The sequence below is a fragment of the Monodelphis domestica genome, chromosome 1 (assembly GCF_027887165.1).
Source record: "Monodelphis domestica isolate mMonDom1 chromosome 1, mMonDom1.pri, whole genome shotgun sequence".
NCBI classification, from domain to species: Eukaryota; Metazoa; Chordata; class Mammalia; order Didelphimorphia; family Didelphidae; genus Monodelphis; species Monodelphis domestica.
Window position 1 is genome coordinate 441,000,193 of NC_077227.1, and position 16,068 is coordinate 441,016,260.

Consider the following 16,068-nt stretch of genomic DNA (forward strand, 5'->3'; position numbering starts at 1 on the left):
AAGTCTGTTTGCTACTCTGGGTCTCAGGAGGTTCTTCAGGGAAGAGGATAAAGCCCAGGGGCTCTCCAATTCCCAGGAGCAGCTGAGATTTAGGAAACTTTCTTTATAATGAAGTCATCACATCACACACATATGTGTAAACCCCCCCCATTTCTGGAAAAGGGTCTGGGCTTTCCCCCCACCCCTCTTTCCTACTTGTTATTATCATTGCTTGCTGTGAATATCACTGAGAAAGGTCACCCAAACCCTGCAGTTCCCAACATCATGAATTGCTGGCTCAGATAAAGGCATCAGACTGTGGAAGAAGATAATATGTTTTTTTCCTCTAAGATATTCATCTGAGCTACACCCCTTGAGCCCTACATGAAAATTATAATTTGCCCAGCAAGGACAGCAGAAACAGCCAGCAATGATTTCTGGGAAACTGGTGGAAAATTAAAAAATATATGGCATTCTACAAAGTGTAAATGCCACCTCCTCTGCCAGAGTTTCCATCTGCCTCTGGACTAAGGATTTCATGGTGGAGCCATGACCCACCATCAATCTGGGGCATCTAGATGGCTCAGGGGATAGAGTGCTGGGTCTAGAGTTAGGAAGACCATAGTTCAGATGTCACCGCAGATACTACTTGCTATGTGACCCTAGACAGGTCATATAACCTCTGTTTGCCATAATCCACTGGAGAAGGAAATGGCAAACCATTGCTCCAATATCTTTGCCAAGAAAACCCCATGGACAGCATTGGTGGTCCATAGGTGATCTCTAAAGTGGAGTCTGGAACTGATGGTTGAATCAGTTGCCTCTTGTTCCTTCAGAAGGTCAAGAGAGAGGGCTGGGGCTAAAGTGGGAAGAACTGAGTCCAAATTCAACCTCAGACTTAATGGCTTAACTGTGCAACTCTGAACAAGTCACTGTTGTCTCAATTTTGTAATCTGAAAATGAGATAATAATAGCCTTTACTTTCCAAAGTTGTTTCAAGGATCAATTGAGATATTTGTAAAGCATTTTGCAATCCTTAAAGTACTCTATACATGCTAGTTATTAACTATTTTATTGTCTCCCACACAACTTCATCTACTTCATAATAATACTAATATTCATAATACTCAGAATTAAATTACCACAGTATCCTAATATTTGATAGATTCAAAGATCCCAACTCCTGGGTCAAGAACTCACTAGTCAACAAAAACTGTCAGACAGCAGTGTAGACATGGACCAACATTTTATACTGTATACCAATTTAAGCTGAAAAAGTATCTATGATTTACTCATAAAGAGGACATCATAAGCAAATTAAGATATTTATGTATAAGGGACTCATATATATCTTATATATGTAAACTCTTATCAGGGAAGAGTTTATGGTCAAACAAGAAATAGAGATGGGAGGTCCTGGTTCGAATCTACCCTCAAGCACTTCCTAGCTGTGTAACCCTGGGCAAGTCACTTACCCCGCATTGCCCTAACCCTTCTGCATTGGAACCAAAACAGAATTTTGATTCTAAGATGGAAAGTAAGGGTTTAAAACAAAGAAAAAGAGAGAATTGTGAGAGATAAAATGGAAGGTTTTACACAAGCAAAAGCAATGCAAAGCCAAAATTAGAAATAAAGAAAGCAGGAAACACAGAGAAAATAGTTATAGCAAGTTTCTGATAAAGTCTCATTTCCTCAAATATATAGGAAACTAAGACAAATTTATGAGAAAAAAGTGCCATTTGCTAATTGATAAATGTTCAAAAGACACCGGGATAGTTTCCAGAAGAATAAAGCTATCAATACCCATATGAAAAAAATGTTCTAAATCACTAATAAGAGAAATAAACATTTTTTTCTTCTAATATTAACTTGTTTAAGTGAGTACCAAATTCTCTTCCTCCTCCAGCCCCTGCTACATGTAGAAACACTTTTTTGACAATTGTTTTTGACATTTTTAAATTCAGATTTTCCCTTTCCTTCCTATCTTTTCCCTTCCCCTAAGGCAATGAGTAGTATGTTATGAGTTATACCCATACTTTCATGTAATACACATTTCCATATTGCCCATGTCATGATAGAAGACACATTTCACACATAAAGTAGAAATCTCCTGAAAGAAATAAAGTAGAAGACGGCATGCTTTGATTCACACTCAGATTCCAACATTTCCTTCTTTGACTGTGGATAGCATTTTCGTCATGAATCTCTCTGGGTTATCTTGGAGACTTGCTTTGCTGATAATGGTTTAGTCCGTCACAGTTGATCATCATAATATTTCTGTTACTACATACATTGTTCTTCTGGTTCTTCTCACTTCATTTTACATCAGTTAAAGTAAGTCTTTACAAGTTTTTCTGAACTCAACATGTTCATCACTTTTATGGCACAATAGTATTCCATTTCAACTATATAGCACAGCTTGTTTAACCATTCCCCAAATGATGGACAACTCCTCACTTTCCAATTCTTTACGCCTGCAAAAAAAGAGCTATTACAAATATTTCAGTACACAGAGGTCCTTTCCCCTTATCTCTGATCTCTTTGAGATACAGACTCAATAGTGGTATTGCTGGACTAAAGGATATGCATAGTTTTGGGGCCAGTTAAGACTGGTTTCATAATGCTATCAAAAATGCTTACATCAATTCACACTCCCACCAACAGTGTGTTAGTGTCCCAATTTTTCCACATTCTCTCCAACATTTATCATTTTCTTTTTAAGTCAAGTTAGTCAGTCTGGTAGGTGTGAGGTGATATCTCAGAATTGTTTTAATTTGTGTTTCTCTAGTCAAAAGCGATTTGGAGCATTTTATATGACTATGAATAGTTTTAATTTCTTCCTCTGAGAACTGCCTATTCATATCCTTTGACCATTTTTCAAGGGGCAAATATTTTGTATTCTTATAAATTTGATACAGTTCTCTGTATATTTGAGAAATGAGGCTTTTGTAAGAGATGCTTACTTTAACGTTTTCCCAAAATTTGTCGTTTCCCTTCTAATCTTGGTTGCATTGATTTTATTTGAACAAAATCTTTTTTAATTTAATATAATCAAAATTACTTGTTTCATTTTTCATAAAGTTCTCTATATCTTGTTTGGTCATAAATTCTTCCCTTATTTTTAAGTCTAGCAGGTAAACTTTTCCATTTTCCCCTAATTTGTTTATGGTATCACCCTTTAATTCTAGATTAAGTATCCATTTTTACTTTATCCTGGTGTATGATATGAAATGTTGGTTCATGCCTAATCTCTGCAATACTACTTTCCAGTTTGGGGTTTATTAATCACTAAGTTGCTATGAACATTAATATCCATGTGTTAATTACCTAATCTGTTTCATTGACCTACCACTCTATTTCTCAGCCAGCACCAGATTGTTTTGATGATTACCACTAAATAGTATAATTTGATATCTGATACAAATAAGTCACGCTTCCTTCTTTCATATTTTTTCATTAATTCTCTTGATCTTCTTGGCCTTTTGTTCTTTCACATATATTTTGTTGTTATTTTTTCTAGTTATATAAAATAATTTTGGGCAGTTTTATTGTTATGGAACTAATTAATTTTACGTTGGGTATAAAAATTAGTATTAATTTAGCAACTATATTACTAGACCTATCCATGAGTAATTTAATGCTTTTTCCCTCAGTTGTTTAGATCTGACTTTATTTGTATGAAGAATATTTGGTAATTGTGTTCATATAGTTGTTGGGTTTGTTTTGGTAAGTATACTCCCAATTATTTTATATTGTCTAGAGTTATTTTTAATGGAATTTCCTTTTCTTGGATTTTGTTGGTGATAAATAGCTGAAGTTGTTAATTGTTTCTTTTAGCTTTTTTAATTGATTTTCTAAGTCATCTGTAAAAAATAACCTTTTTCTTTATTGCTTATTCTAATTCCTCCAATTTCTTTATCTGTTTGTATTACTATTGTGAGCATTTCTAGTATAGTATTAAATAAAAGGAGTGATAATAGGAATCCTAGCTTAATACCTAATCTCATTGGGGATGGTTTTTAGTGTATCCCATTCCTATTACAGATAATGTTTATAGATGGATTTAAATAGTTGCCATTTATTCCTTTAAAGAAGGTTACATTTATTCCAGTGTTTTCTGATGTTTTTATGAGGAATGAGTGGTATTTTTTCAAATGCTTTTTCTGCATCTATTGAAATAATCATGTGGTTTCTATTGGTTTTGTTATTGATATGGTCATTAATGCTGATGATTTTTCTAATATTGAATTCTCCCCACATGCCTGATATAAAACCCACCTGGTGATGGTATATGATTCTTGTGATATAATGTTGTAATATCCTTACTAGTATTTTAGTTAATTTTTTTGCATTGATGTTCATTAGGGAGATTGGTCTATCATTTACCTTCTCTGTTTTAGCTATTACTGATTTAGATAACAATACCATATTTGTGTCATAAAAAAAGAGTTTAGAAGGATTCTCTCTTCCCTTATTTTTCTAAATAGTTTATATAATATTGAAGTTATTTGTTCTTTGAATGTTAGAATTCACTTGTGAATCCATCTGGATCTGTGGCCTTTTTCTTAGAGAGTTCTTTGATGGTTTGTTCAATTTCTTTTTCTGTGATGGAGTTGTGATTCTATTTCCTTTTTTGTTAATATAGTCTATATTTCTGTATGTATTCATCTATTTCACTTAGATTGTCAGATTTATGAGCATATAGTGGGGCAAAGTAATCATAATAATTGCTTTAATGTCTTCTTCATTGGTAGTGATTCCACCTTTTCCATTTTTGATGCTGGTAATTTGGTTTTCTTCTTTCTACTAAATTAAGTTAACTAATGGTTTATCTATTTTATTGATTTTTTCATAAAACCAACTCCTTCTTTTATTTATTAGTTCAATGGATTTCTCACATTCAATTTTATTAATCTCTCCCTTGATTTTCAGAATTTCCAATTTGGTGATTCTTTTGGGAGTTTTAGTTTGTTCTTTTACTAGTTATTTTTAGTTGCATGCCCAATTTATTGATATGTTCTTTATCTATTTTACTGATGTAAGCTTATATATATATATATATATGTATATATATATAAAATTTCACCTAAGAACTATATTGGTTGCATCCCATGTTGTCTCTTAATTGTCATTTCTTTAATGAAATTGTTAATTGTTTCTATTTGTTCTTTGACCAATCTTTCTTTAGGATAATATTATTTAGTTTCCAATTAATTTTTTTATTTCTAGCATAGTATTTTTGAATGTTGAATGTATTTTTGTTCAATGTATTTTTATTGCATTATGGTCTGAAAAGTATGCATGTGATATTTCTGTGTTTTCATATTTGGGTGTGAAGTTTTTATGCCCTATTATGTGGTCAATTTTTGTGCCATGTACTGCTGAAAAAAGCGTGTATTCCTTTCTCTTTTGATTCCGTTATCTCCATAGGTGTATCATATATAATTTTTCTAAAGTTTTATTAACCTCCTTAACTTTTTTCTTGTGTATTTTTGGTTGGATTTATCTACTTCTGAGAAAGGAAGGTTGAGGTCCTTCACTAGTAATATATCACTATTTTTTCCTCCTGTAACTTAGGTTCCTTTAGGAATCTGGATGCTATTTTATTTGGAGCATATGTTTAATATTGATATTGCTTCATTGTCTATGGTGCCTTTTATTATGGTATAATTTTCTTCCTTATCTCTTTTGATTAGCTTAGCTTTTGTTTTTGCTTCTAGATCATGATTGTTAGCATTGCTTTTTTTTTACTTTAACTAAAACATAGTCAATTTGTTCCTGCCCCTTACTTTCACTCTATGTATTCCTATTTTAAATGTGTTTCTTATAGACAATATACCATGGGGTTCTAACTTTTCATCAACTCTGCTATACTTTTCCATTTTATGGGTGAGTTAATTCCATTCACATTCACAATTATGATTACTAATTGTGTGTTCTTTCCATCTTATTTACTCATTTATTCTTTTCTCTATTTCTTTTTAGTCTTCCCTGTTTACAGATGTTTTGTTTTCAATAACAAAAATTTCCCCCAATTCACCCTCATTTTTGTCCATTCCCCCCTCTCTCTTATTCTCCCTACCCTCCTGTTTCCCTATAGTGTAGGGTTCAATAGCTGGCTAAGTGCGTTATTTCCATTTTGAGCTATTTTCGATGAGAATAACCCCATCTTCTTTTCCACTGTCTTTGTTGTTTCTGTACTTCTTAATGAGAGGCAGTTTATCCTCTTCTATCTCTCCTTTCCTCTTCTCTCCATTTGTTCTTATTTTTCTTCCCTTTTTTAAAAAATATAAGCCCATCTTATTTAGCTTCTTTCCTTCTTTCTGTGTGCTATTTTTCATTGTTATAATAGTGATAGAGTTCTTAAGTATCTGAGATACTTTAGGTGTTTTGCATACTATAAGTACCTTGCCTTTTTCAAGTATCATAGATGTCTTAATTATTTCATTTTTCACCTTTCCAGGTATGAATGTACTCAATTCAACCTTATTAAAACCCTTAAATTTTCATATTTTTATGGTTCTCTTGAGCATCAAATTTGCTCATCAAATTTTCTTTTTGACTCTGGATAAAAATCCAGAAATATCAGGAAAGTATGCTATTCTTTTCTCTTATTTAATATCACTTCTTTATTTTTTGCCCTGGAGGATTATGGTCAGTTTTGCTGAGTATTTAATTCTAGGTTGTGGTCCTAGGTCCTTTGCCTTTTTGGTACATCATATCCCATGCCTTCTGGTCCTTTCATATAGAAGCTGCTAGGCTCTGTGTAAACCTGATTGAGACTCCATAAAATGTAAATTGTTTCCTTCTGTCAGCTTGTAGCACTTTTTCTTTGGCTTTGGAGTCTGGAATTTGGTTACAATAGGTTTTTTATTTATTTGGGGGTCTCTTTCAGGAGGTAAGCAATGAATTCTCTCAATTTCTATTTTTCCTTCTCACTTGAGGATATCAGGGCAGTTTTTTCCTGATGATTTCTTGTAATATGGTATCCAGGCTCTTTCCTTTTTTTATCATGACTTTCAGGTATTTAATTTATCCTTAGATTATCTCTCTTAGATCTCTTTTCCAGGTCTCTCACTTTTCAAGTGAGGTATTTTGGATTTTCTTCAATTTTTTTCATTTAAAATATTTTTTCATCTCATTTCCTGTTTTCTTATGATTTCCTGTTGTCTTATGGTTTCATTAGTGTCTATTTATCAATTCTAATGGGGGGGGGGGGATTTACTTCTTTGAGTTTTTATATTCTTTAAAGAGATTTTTTTAGGTGTGTGTGTGTGTATGTGTGTGTGTGTGTGTGTGTGTGTGTGTGTGTGTGTGTGTGTGTGTGTGTTTGGCTCCCATTCCTATTCCTTAGGAAGTTGTTTTTCTCAAGGTATTTTTGTGCCTCATTTTCCCCTCTGGCTTAGTCTATTTTTTAGGAAATTGGTTTCTTCAGTGAATTTTTTCCCAGCTAGTGAGTTATACTGTCAATTGTCTTATTTGTTTTTATTTTAATCCTCTTTTCAAGTTGTTTCAGAGGTTCTTTTGAGACTTGAAATCCTTGTACTCTTTCTCTTGAGATGTCACATTTTGCATTGTTGTCCTCTTCTAAGCTTGTATATTTGCCTTTCCTGTCACTAAAGTAGCTTTTTAAGGTGAGAGTTTTGTTTTATTTATCTGTTGCTCATTTTTCGAGTTTTATTTTCCCTGTTACCTTATCTATCTGTTGAAGTTCTCTGTTCTTTGCATAGAGGGAGCATTGCTCCAAGCTATCAGAGTACTCTTCCCCAGTACTTGGGGTAGGCCCAACTGCCCTTATTCCTCATGGTGTCTTTCAAGGAGGTGGACCTGCTTCTTTGCTCTCAGGAGATTTGTAGCTATTTTGTCCAGCTATGTTCAGCACCCTGTACTACCAGTTCCCTTGCTGTTTTGTGGACTGGGCTAGTACCCATTCTGCTCTTTCCCTGCCTCTGACAAATGGCCTGGATTGGACAAGTCCCTGCTCCTACCTTAGGCACTCTACTACTACACAGTGTGAGCAGGTTACTTTTCTCTCTCTGTTCCCTTATAGCCCCAGTGCTCTCTGCCATGTCAGAGTGAGCAGGGTCTGGAAGTTATAGTTCCCCTTCTCTGCTCCCTTGTGGCATAGGGGCCCCCCTGCCACATGAGAGTTTATAGGATTCCTCTCTTCTCTGCCTTCTATATCTGTGTTGAGTGGCTTTGATTGGACTTTTTCTTATTCTGCAGTTTTGTTGCCTCTGGTAGAATTGATGTCAGGCTGCTCCAAGTTCTGCTGGTTATTGCAGATGCTAAAATGCCTGGACCACTCTCTCCTCTTACCCAAGTGAGATGTATTCTTTTGTTTCGAAGCAATTAATTTTCTTTATGTGTGAATGTGAAAGGATCATAGAGCATCCTTTACTCTACCATCTTAGCTCCCAGCATACAACTTCATCCAAAATGAAATTATAAATGAAATGAAAGTGATATAGGAATAAACTTTTAAAAAATGGTCTTTGAAGGAAAGACATGGAAATAGAAAAAATGACTTATTATAAGGGGCAGAAAATCTTGGTCAAGTAATAGATTATCTCAAAATTAGAGATTAATAATTCCAGAGACAATGAGAAGTATTAAAGCAAATTCAAAATATTTTTTTTATTTCCAATGTAGGGGGAGTTAAAACACACAGAGAGACATTTATAGACCAGTATCCCTAATATTCATCTATAAAGACATTTTAAATTAAATATTAGTAAAGTGGCTATAGCAATATATCATAACAATGTATACACTATGACAAAGTTGGATATATGCCAGGAATATAGGACTAGTTAATAGAAAAAACCAAGAATATAATTAACCATACAGATAACAGGAACAAAAAAAATCAACAAATGCAAAAAAAAAGTTTTGACAGTATACAACACCATTTCTAAAATTAAAAAAAAAAAGAAAATATAGTGATAAATGGACCTGTCCTTGCTATTTATGTAGTAAGTAATACAACTCTAAAACCAAGAGTCAGCATTATAAGTAATGGAAATGAACTAATGGCCAATCCAATCTGATCAGAAGTAAAGCTAAGATGTCAATTGTCACCAATATTATTTGATATGGTGCTATAATGCTAGCTATTATAAGACAAGGAAAAGAAATTAAAGAACTAAGAGTTGGCAAATAAAAAATTATCATTTTTGCAGATGATTTGATAGTTTACTTAGATAACTTAGAGAGTCAAATAACATTTTAATTGAAAATAAATCCACATAAACCATCATAAGTTCTGTATGTTAATAAGAAAACTAAGCAAAAATAGATAGAGAAATTTCATTTAAAATAATTAGAGAAAATAAAATACTTGGAAATCAACTTGCCAAGAAACACATAGAAACTATATCAATACAACTACAAAATACTTTATATAAATAAAAATACACCTAAATAATTGGAGAAATAGTAATTACTTGTATATATCCCAACCTAAATTATTTACTTATACAAAACTGTGCAAATAAAACTACTAAAAGATTAGTTTATAGAGACATAAAAATAATTAATAGAGTCATGATAAAAGAATGAATTTTATCTGAAGGAATAAAAGGTTAATAATATCAAGAGAAATTTTTAAAAATAAGAAAGAAGGGGGTCTATCTGTACCAGATCTCAGAATGTACAACAAAGCAATAATCATCAAACAATTTGGTATTTGTTAAGAAATAGACAGTGACAGGGGACTTCCGGTCAAGATGGCAGCTTAGAGAAAGCTAAAGTTCGGAGCCCCAGAAACCCTTCCTTACCGATCTTAAACAGAATGCTCCTAGGGCATCGAAATCCAAAACAAACAGCAGAATAGACCCCGGAAACACTCCTCCTGGACCTGGATCAAAAGGTACAGCCCCCCAAGAGTCAGAGCTGGAGATCACTCGGATCTAAGGGGAAGGCAAAGGGAAGGTCCCAGGACCCATCCCCCCCAACCCAGAGTGCTGAGTCTGAGGCAGCAGCAGGAACCTCAGGGCAGGCAGGGGAGCCTCGGGAGCCGGCTGTTCTGAGGGCCACCACCTGAAAATGACCTGAGCCAGTTGCTGGGGCACCCAGACAGCAGGAGTCAGAGAGAGATGGGGGGGGGGGAGGAAAGGGAGCCTGTAGCCCCTGACCAGAACCTTCCATCTGGGTCTCACTGAAGGTTGCTGCCTGAGGGCATACTCAGTCTGAGGTTAATCCTATCACCAGCCCTCAGAGCTCCAGGAAGCCACGGCACCTCCCCCCTCAGAGTGCAGGGTCTTCTGAAACAACAGTAACCCTCAGGGCTGGCAAAACGGCCTTGGAGCTGAAGGCCGAATCCTGAAAACAACCTGACCCAGTTGAGGGGGCACCCAGACAGCAGGGAAACAGAGAGAGACAGGAGGAGCCTGTAGCCCCCTGAGGAGACCCTTCCATCTGAGTCTCACTGAAGGTCCTTCCCTGAGGGCATACTCAGTCTGAGGTTAATCCTATCACCAGCCCTCAGAGATCCAGGATGCCGTGACCCCTCCCCCCTCAGAGTGCTGGCTCTTCTGGCAGGCTGAGGCACAGAAACAAGGGCCAAGCCATAGAACTGACAATTTGCCTAGGGCTAAAACCTCTGAACGCCAGACAGATATAAGAAAAGCTAATCCTCCCCACTCAGATAGAGATGGCAAACTCCACAGAAGCACAAAAAACCCAAATTAAAAAAAAAAAAACAAGAAGAAGGGGGCGACTTTGGACACATTTTATGGAGCAAAAATACAAAACACAGAGGAGATAGAAGAGGAAACACAAGAAAATGCTCCGAAACCTTCCAAAGGAAATGGAAACTCTCCACAAACCCATGAAGAATATGAATCAGAAATGATCAAAAAGATGGAAGCCTTCTGGAAGGAAAAATGGGAAATAATGCAAAAGAAATTCACGCATCTACAAAACCAGTATGACCAAACTGAAAAGGAAAACCAGGCTTTAAAGCAAGAACTAATAAAGCAAAGCCAAAAGACCAAGAAATTAGAAGAGAACATAAAACATCTCACTGACAAGGTGACAGATTTGGAAAATAGGGGGAGAAGAGATAATTTAAGAATAATTGGATTTCCAGAAAAGCCAGAAATAAAGAGCAAACTCGACATTGTAATACAAGATATAATCAAAGAAAATTGCCCAGAGATTCTAGAACAAGGGGGCAATACAGTCACTGACAGAGCTCACAGAACTCCCTCTACACTAAACTCCCAAAAGACAACTCCCAGGAATGTAATTGCCAAATTCCAAAGCTCTCAAACAAATGAAAAAATCCTACAAGAAGCCAGAAAAAGACAATTTAGATACAAAGGAATGCCAATCATGGTCACAAAAGACCTTGCAATTTCTACTCTGAATGATCGTAAGGCATGGAACATGATCTTCAGAAAGGCAAGAGAGCTGGGTCTTCAACCAAGAATCAGCTATCCAGCTAAACTGACTATATACTTCTAAGGGAAAGTATGGGCATTCAACAAAATAGAAGATTTCCAAGTATTTGCAAAGAAAAGACCAGAGCTCTGTGGAAAGTTCAACTCTGAAAAACAAAGAGCATGGAATACCTGAAAAGGTAAATATGAAGGAAAGGGAAAAGGAAAAAATGTTATCTTCTTCTTTTACTCAAACTCTCTTCTATAAGGACTACATTTATATAAATCTATGTATACTAACATGTGGGGAAAATGTAATGTGTAAATAGGGGGAAAAGAAAGACCAAATAGAATAATGTTTCTCACACAAAGATTCACATGGGAAGGGGAAGGGAAGGAAACTCCTATAAGAAGGAGAGGAAGAGAATTTTTACTTAAACTTTAATCTCAAGGAAATCAACTCTGAGAGGGAAAAACACCCAGATCCATTGGAATCTTGAATTCTATCTTACCCAACAAGGGTAGGGAGAAGGGAAAACCAAGGGGGAAAGGGGGAGTGAGAAAACAAAAGGGGAAGGAAAGAGAGGGGGGAGAGGGAGGGAACAAAAAGGAAGGGACTAAAAAATAAAATATATCAAGGGAGGGGACAAGGGGGGCTGATTTAAAGTAAATCACTGGACTAAAAGGTAGAGCTGAAGAAGAAAAGGTTAGAATTAAGGAAGGATATCATAATGCCAGGGAGTCCACAAATGACAGTCATAACTTTGAACGTGAATGGGATGAACTCACCCATAAAACGTAGATGAATAGCAGAATGGATTAGAATCCAAAACCCTAACATATGTTGTCTTCAAGAAACACACATGAGGCGGGTTGATACCCACAAGGTCAGAATTAAAGGATGGAGTAAGACCTTCTGGGCCTAAACTGACAGAAAGAAGGCAGGAGTGGTAATCATGATATCTGATAAAGCCACAGCAAAAATAGACCTGATCAAAAGGGATAGGGAAGGTAATTATATTTTGTTAAAAGGGACTTTAAATAATGAGGAAATATAACTAATCAACATGTATGCACCAAATAATATAGCACCCAAATTTCTAATGGAGAAACTAGGAGAATTGATGGAAGAAATAGACAGTAAAACCATATTAGTGGGAGACTTAAACCAACCATTATCAAATTTAGATAAATCAAATCAAAAAATAAATAAGAAAGAGATAAAATAAGTGAATTAAATCTTAGAAAAATTAGAATTAATAGACATATGGAGAAAAATAAATAGGGATAAAAAGGAATACACCTTCTTCTCAGCACCACATGGCACATTCACAAAGATTGACCATACATTAGGTCACAGAAATATGGCACACAAATGCAGAAAAGCAGAAATAATAAATATAGCCTTTTCAGATCACAAGGCAATAAAAATAATGTTCAGTAATGGTACATGGAAAACCAAATCAAAAACTAATTGGAAATTAAACAATATAATACTCCAAAATTGTTTAGTTAGAGAAGAAATCATAGAAACAATTAACAATTTCTTCGAGGAAAATGGCAATGGTGAGACATCCTTTCAAACGTTTTGGGATGCAGCCAAAGCAGTAATCAGAGGTAAATTCATATTCCTGAGTGCATATATCAACAAACTAGGGAAAGCAGAGATCAATGAATTGGAAATGCAAATAAAAAAAACTCGAAAACGATCAAATTAAAAACCCCCAGCAGAAAACCAAACTAGAAATCCTAAAAATTAAGGGAGAAATTAATAAAATTGAAAGTGATAGAACTATTGATTTAATAAATAAGACAAAAAGCTGGTACTTTGAAAAAACAAACAAAATAGACAAATTACTGGTCAATCTAATTAAAAAAAAGGAAGGAAGAAAAGGAAATTAACAGTATCAAAGATGAAAAGGGGGAAATCACCTCCAATGAAGAGGAAATTAAGGCAATCATTAAAAATTACTTTGCCCAATTATATGGCAATAAATACACCAATTTAGGTGATATGGATGAATATATACAAAAATACAAACTGCCTAGACTAACAGAAGAAGAAATAGAATTCTTAAATAATCCCATATCAGAAAATGAAATCCAACAAGCCATCAAAGAACTTCCTAAGAAAAAATCCCCAGGGCCTGATGGATTCACCAGTGAATTCTATCAAACATTCAGAGAACAGTTAATCCCAATACTATACAAACTATTTGACATAATAAGCAAAGAGGGAGTTCTACCAAACTCCTTTTATGACACAAACGTGGTACTGATTCCAAAACCAGGCAGGTCAAAAACAAAGAAATAAAACTATAGACCAATTTCCCTAATGAATATAGATGCAAAAATCTTAAATAGGATACTAGCAAAAAGACTCCAGCAAGTGATCAGAAGGGTCATCCACCATGATCAAGTAGGATTTATACCAGGGATGCAGGGCTGGTTCAATATTAGGAAAACCATCCACATAATTGACCACATCAACAAGCAAACCAACAAGAACCACATGATTATCTCAATAGACGCAGAAAAAGCCTTTGATAAAATACAACACCCATTCCTATTAAAAACACTAGAAAGCATAGGAATAGAAGGGTCGTTCCTAAAAATAATAAACAGTATATATCTAAAGCCATCAGCTAATATCATCTGCAATGGGGATAAACTAGATGCATTCCCAATAAGATCAGGAGTGAAACAAGGATGCCATTATCACCTCTACTATTTGACATTGTACTAGAAACACTAGCAGTAGCAATTAGAGAAGAAAAAGAAATTGAAGGCATCAAAATAGGCAAGGAGGAGACCAAGTTATCACTCTTTGCAGATGACATGATGGTCTACTTAAAGAATCCTAGAGATTCAACCAAAAAGCTAATTGAAATAATCAACAACTTTAGCAAAGTTGCAGGATACAAAATAAACCCACATAAGTCATGAGGTTTTCTATATATCTCCAACACAGCTCAGCAGCAAAAACTAGAAAGAGAAATCCCATTCAAAATCACCTTAGACAAAATAAAATACCTAGGAATCTATCTCCCGAGACAAACACAGGAACTATATGAACACAGCTACAAAACACTCTCCACACAACTAAAACAAGACTTGAACAAATGGAAAAACATTAACTGTTCATGGATAGTACGAGCCAATATAATAAAAATGACCATCCTACCCAAACTTATTTATCTATTTAGTGCCATACCCATTGAACTCCCAAAATATTTCTTTACTGATTTAGAAAAAAAACATAACAAAATTCATCTGGAATAACAAAAGATCAAGGATATCCAGGGAAATAATGAAAAAAAAAAAACCACATATGATGGGGGCCTTGCAGTCCCAGACCTTAAACTATATTACAAAGCAGCAGTCATCAAAACAATTTGGTACTGGCTAAGAAACAGAAAGGAAGATCAGTGGAATAGACTGGGGGAAAGCGACCTCAGCAAGACAGTATATGATAAACCCAAAGATCCCAGGTCTTGGGACAAAAATCCACTATTCGATAAAAACTGCTGGGAAAACTGGAAGACAATGTGGGAGAGATTAGGTTTGGATCAATACCTCACACCCTACACCAAGATAAATTCAAAATGGGTGAATGACTTAAACATAAAGAAGGAAACCATAAGTAAACTGGGTAAACACTGAATAGTATACATGTCAGACCTTTGGGAGGGGAAAGACTTTAAAACCAAGCAAGACATAGAAAGAATCACAAAATGTAAAATAAATAATTTTGACTACATCAAATTAAAAAGGTTTTGTACAAACAAAACCAATGTAACTAAAATCAGAAGGAAAACAACAAATTGGGAAAAAATCTTCATAGAAACCTCTGACAAAGTTTTAATTACTCAAATTTATAAAGAGCTAAATCAATTGTACAAAAAACCAAGCCATTCTCCAATTGATAAATGGGCAAGTGACATGAACAGGCAGTTTTCAGATAAAGAAATCAAAACTATTAATAAGCACATGAAGAAGTGTTCTAAATTTCTTATAATCAGAGAGATGCAAATCAAAACAACTCTGAGGTATCACCTCACGCCAAGCCGATTGGCTAGCATGAAAGCAAAGGAAAGTAATGAATGCTGGAGGGGATGTGGCAAAGTAGGGACATTAATTCATTGCTGGTGGAGCTGTGAACTGATCCAACCATTCTGGAGGGCAATTTGGAACTATGCCCAAAGGGCGACAAAAGAATGTCTACCCTTTGACCCAGCCATAGCACTGCTGGGTCTGTACCCCAAAGAGATAATGGACAAAAACACTTGTACAAAAATATTCGTAGCTGCGCTCTTTGTGGTGGCCAAAAACTGGAAAACGAGGGGATGCCCATCAATTGGGGAATGGCTGAGCAAATTGTGGTATATGTTGGTGATGGAATACTATTGTGCTAAAAGGAATAATAAAGTGGAGAAGTTCCATGGAGACTGGAACAACCTCCAGGAAGTGATGCAGAGCGAGAGGAGCAGAACCAGGAGAACATTGTACACAGAAACTAATACACTGTGGTATAATCGAACGTAAGGGACTTCTCCATTAGTGGCGGTGTAATGTCCCTGAATAATCTGCAGGAATCCAGCAGAAAAAAACACCATTCATAAGCAGAGGATAAACTGTGGGAGTAGAAACACGGAGGAAAAGCAACTGCCTGACTACAGAGGTTGAGGGGACATGACAGAGGAGA